This window comes from Chiloscyllium punctatum, chromosome 31 (genome assembly GCF_047496795.1).
Source record: "Chiloscyllium punctatum isolate Juve2018m chromosome 31, sChiPun1.3, whole genome shotgun sequence".
NCBI classification, from domain to species: domain Eukaryota; kingdom Metazoa; phylum Chordata; class Chondrichthyes; order Orectolobiformes; family Hemiscylliidae; genus Chiloscyllium; species Chiloscyllium punctatum.
Genome location: NC_092769.1, coordinates 74,789,879 through 74,794,839, shown reverse-complemented (window position 1 = coordinate 74,794,839; position 4,961 = coordinate 74,789,879).

Here is a 4,961-nt window from a genome sequence, read left to right as displayed (position 1 = left end):
ATTTCAGAGGGAGTGTAACTGGGCGTGTATTTCAGAGAGAGTGTAACTGGGCGTGTATTTGAGAGAGAGTGTAACAGGGCGTGTATTTGAGAGAGAGTGTAACAGGGCGTGTATTTCAGAGAGAGTGTAACTGGGCGTGTATTTCAGAGGGAGTGTAACAGGGCGTGTATTTCAGAGAGAGTGTAACAGAGCGTGTATTTGAGAGAGAGTGTAACAGAGCGTGTATTTGAGAGGGAGTGTAACAGGGCGTGTATTTCAGAGGGAGTGTAACTGGGCGTGTATTTCAGAGAGAGTGTAACTGGGCGTGTATTTGAGAGAGAGTGTAACAGAGCGTGTATTTCAGAGGGAGTGTAACAGGGCGTGTATTTGAGAGAGAGTGTAACAGGGCGTGTATTTCAGAGAGAGTGTAACTGGGCGTGTATTTCAGAGGGAGTGTAACAGGGCGTGTATTTCAGAGAGAGTGTAACAGAGCGTGTATTTCAGAGGGAGTGTAACTGGGCGTGTATTTCAGAGAGAGTGTAACTGGGCGTGTATTTGGGAGAGAGTGTAACAGAGCGTGTATTTCAGAGGGAGTGTAACAGGGCGTGTATTTGAGAGAGAGTGTAACAGGGCGTGTATTTGAGAGAGAGTGTAACAGGGCGTGTATTTCAGAGAGAGTGTAACAGGGCGTGTATTTGAGAGAGAGTGTAACTGGGTGTGTATTTGAGAGAGAGTGTAACAGGGCGTGTATTTCAGAGGGAGTGTAACTGGGCGTGTATTTCAGAGAGAGTGTAACTGGGCGTGTATTTCAGAGAGAGTGTAACAGGGCGTGTATTTGAGAGAGAGTGTAACTGGGCGTGTATTTGAGAGGGAGTGTAACAGGGCGTGTATTTCAGAGAGAGTGTAACTGGGCGTGTATTTCAGAGGGAGTGTAACAGGGCGTGTATTTGAGAGAGAGTGTAACAGGGCGTGTATTTCAGAGGGAGTGTAACTGGGCGTGTATTTGAGAGAGAGTGTAACTGGGCGTGTATTTCAGAGAGAGTGTAACTGGGCGTGTATTTCAGAGAGAGTGTAACTGGGCGTGTATTTGAGAGAGAGTGTAACTGGGTGTGTATTTGAGAGAGAGTGTAACTGGGCGTGTATTTGAGAGAGAGTGTAACAGAGCGTGTATTTGAGAGAGAGTGTAACAGAGCGTGTATTTGAGAGAGAGTGTAACAGGGCGTGTATTTCAGAGAGAGTGTAACAGGGCGTGTATTTCAGAGAGAGTGTAACAGGGTGTGTATTTCAGAGAGAGTGTAACAGGGCGTGTATTTGAGAGAGAGTGTAACTGGGCGTGTATTTGAGAGAGAGTGTGACAGGGTGTGTATTTCAGAGAGAGTGTAACAGGGCGTGTATTTGAGAGAGAGTGTAACAGGGCGTGTATTTGAGAGAGAGTGTAACAGGGCGTGTATTTCAGAGAGAGTGTAACAGGGCGTGTATTTGAGAGAGAGTGTAACAGAGCGTGTATTTGAGAGAGAGTGTAACAGGGCGTGTATTTCAGAGAGAGTGTAACAGGGCGTGTATTTGAGAGAGAGTGTAACAGGGCGTGTATTTCAGAGAGAGTGTAACAGGGCGTGTATTTGAGAGAGAGTGTAACAGAGCGTGTATTTGAGAGAGAGTGTAACAGGGCGTGTATTTGAGAGAGAGTGTAACAGGGCGTGTATTTCAGAGAGAGTGTAACAGGGCGTGTATTTCAGAGATAGTGTAACAGAGCGTGTATTTGAGAGAGAGTGTAACAGGGCGTGTATTTCAGAGGGAGTGTAACAGGGCGTGTATTTGAGAGAGAGTGTAACAGGGTGTGTATTTCAGAGAGAGTGTAACAGGGCGTGTATTTCAGAGAGAGTGTAACAGGGCGTGTATTTGAGAGAGAGTGTAACAGAGCGTGTATTTGAGAGAGAGTGTAACAGGGCGTGTATTTCAGAGAGAGTGTAACAGGGCGTGTATTTCAGAGAGAGTGTAACTGGGCGTGTATTTGAGAGAGAGTGTAACAGGGTGTGTAATTCAGAGGGAGTGTAACAGGGCGTGTATTTGAGAGAGAGTGTAACTGGGCGTGTATTTGAGAGAGAGTGTAACTGGGCGTGTATTTGAGAGAGAGTGTAACTGGGCGTGTATTTGAGAGAGAGTGTAACTGGGCGTGTATTTCAGAGAGAGTGTAACTGGGCGTGTATTTGAGAGAGAGTGTAACTGGGCGTGTATTTCAGAGAGAGTGTAACAGGGCGTGTAATTCAGAGGGAGTGTAACAGGGTGTGTAATTCAGAGAGTGTGTAACAGGGCGTGTATTTCAGAGAGAGTGTAACAGGGTGTGTAATTCAGAGAGAGTGTAACTGGGCGTGTATTTGAGAGAGAGTGTAACAGGGCGTGTATTTGAGAGAGAGTGTAACAGGGCGTGTATTTGAGAGAGAGTGTAACAGGGTGTGTATTTCAGAGAGAGTGCCCTGTGTAAAAGTCTGAGGTTGTGGAAGTTGCTGGGGAGCTCGGAATTCCTACAGTTAGAACATAGAATGGTACAGGCCCTTCAGCCCTCGATGTTGTTCCAGCCCTTTATCCTACTCCAAGATCAAACTAACCTACATGCCTTTCATTATACTAACTTCTATGTGCCTATCCAAGAGTTGCTTAAATGTCCCTAATGTCTTTGATTCTGCTACCTCTGCTGGCAGTGCATTCCACGCACCCACCACTCTGTGTGGGCAACCTACCTCTGACATCTCCCCTTACCCTTCCTCCAGTCACCTTACAATTATGCCCCTTTGTGATGGACATTTCCACCCTGGGAAAAAGCCTCTGTCTATCACTCCATTTATGCCCCTCTTCATCTTGTACATCTCTATCAGGTCACCCCTCATCCTTCTTCGCTCCAATGAGAAAAGCCCTAGCTCCCTCAATCTTTCTTCATAAGACATACCCTCCAGTCCAGGCAGCATCCTGGTAAATCTCCTCTGCACCCTCTCTAAAGCTTCCACATCTTCCCTATAATGAGGCAACCAGAACTGAACACAATATTCCAAGTGTGGTCTAACCAGGGCTCTATAGAGCTGCAGCATAACCTCGCGGCTCTTAAACTCAATCCCCCTGCTAATGAAAGCCAACACACCATACGCTTTCTGAACAATGCTATCAATCTGGGTGGCAACTTGGGAGGGATCTATGGACATGGACCCCAAGATCCCTCTGTTCCTCCACATTGCCAAGAATCCTGCCTTTGACCCTGTAATCTACGTTCAAATTCAACCTTTCAGAGTGAATCCTTCACAGTTTTCCAGGTTGAACTCCATCTGCCTCTTACCAGCCCAGTTCTGTATCCTGTCAATGTCCCGTTGCAACCTACAACAGCCCTCCACACTATCCACAACTCCACTAACCTTCACGTCATCGGTAAAATTACTAACCCACCCTTCCACTCCCTCATTCAAGTCATTTATAAAAATCATAAAGAGCAGAGGTCCCAGAACCGATCCCTGAGGAACACCACTGGTCACCGAGCTCCAGGCTGAATATTTTCCGTCTACCACCACCCTCTGTATCCAGACAGACAAGTTTCCCTGTATCCCATGCCTCCTTACTTTCTGAATAAGCCTACATTGGGGAACCTTATCAAACACCTTGCTAAAATCCATGTACACCACATCCACTGCTCTACCTTCATCAATATGTTTAATGACATCCTCAAAGAATTTAATAAGGTTTGTGAGGCATGACCTGCCCCTCACAAAGCCATGCTGACTATCTCTAATCCAACTATGATTCTCCAAGTAATCATAAATCCTGTCTCTCAGAATCCTCTCTAATACTTTGCCCACCACAGATGTAAGACTGACTGGTCCGTAATTCCCAGGATCATCCCTATTTCCCTTTCTTGAACAGGGGAATAACACTTGCCAGCCACCAATCATCTGGCACTACTCCAGTGGACAGTGAGGACACAAAGATCATCGCCAAAGGTGCAGCAATCTTTTCCCTCACCTCTTGTAGTAACCCAGGCTATATCCCCTCAGAGCTGAAAATGTGTTGCTGGAAAAGTGCAGCAGGCCAGGCAGCATCCAAGGAGCAAGAGAATCTCCAGCATCTGCAGTCCTCACTTTCTCCTCCTATATCCCATCCGACCCAGGGGACTTATCTATCCTTATGTGTTTCAAAATTTTCAGCACATCTTCCTTCCTAACATCAACCTGTTCGAGTATATCAGTCTGTTTCACTCTGTCCCCAGAAACATCAAGATCCCTCTCAGTTGTGAAGACTGGAGCAAAATATTCATTAAGGACCTCCCCCAATTCCTCTGACTCCAGACACAAGTTCCCTCCAATACCCCTGATTGACCCTACCCTCACTCTGGCCATCCTTTTGTTCCTCACATAAGTGTAGAACACCTTATGGTTTTCTTTAATCCTACCTGCTAAACCTTTTCCATGCCCCCTTCTAGCTCTCCTAAGTCCATTCTTCAGTTCCATCCTGGCTACCTTGTAACCCTCTAGATTCCTGTCTGATCCTTGCCTCCTCAACCCTAAGTAAGCTTCCTTCTTCCTCTTGACTAGATGTTTCATATTCCTTGCCACCCAAGGTTCCTTCACCCTACCATCCCTTCCTTGCCTCAGTGGGACAAACCTGTCCAGCACTCGCAGCAAGTTCTCCCTAAACAACCTCCTCATTTCTGTTGTGCATTTCCCTGAGAACATCTGTTCCCAATTTAGGTGCCCCAATTCCTGCCTAATAACATTGTAAATCCCCTTCCCCCAATTAAATACTTTCCCATACCTTCTGTTCCTATCCTTCTCCATGACTATCGGGAAGGTCAGGGAGTTGTGATAAATATCACTGAAATGCTCTCCCACCAAGGGATCTGACACCCGGCCTGGTTCGTTGCCAAGCACCAAATCCAATATGGCCTCCCCTCTAGTCGGCCTATCTACATATTGTGTCAGGAACCCTTCCTGGAAACACCTGAC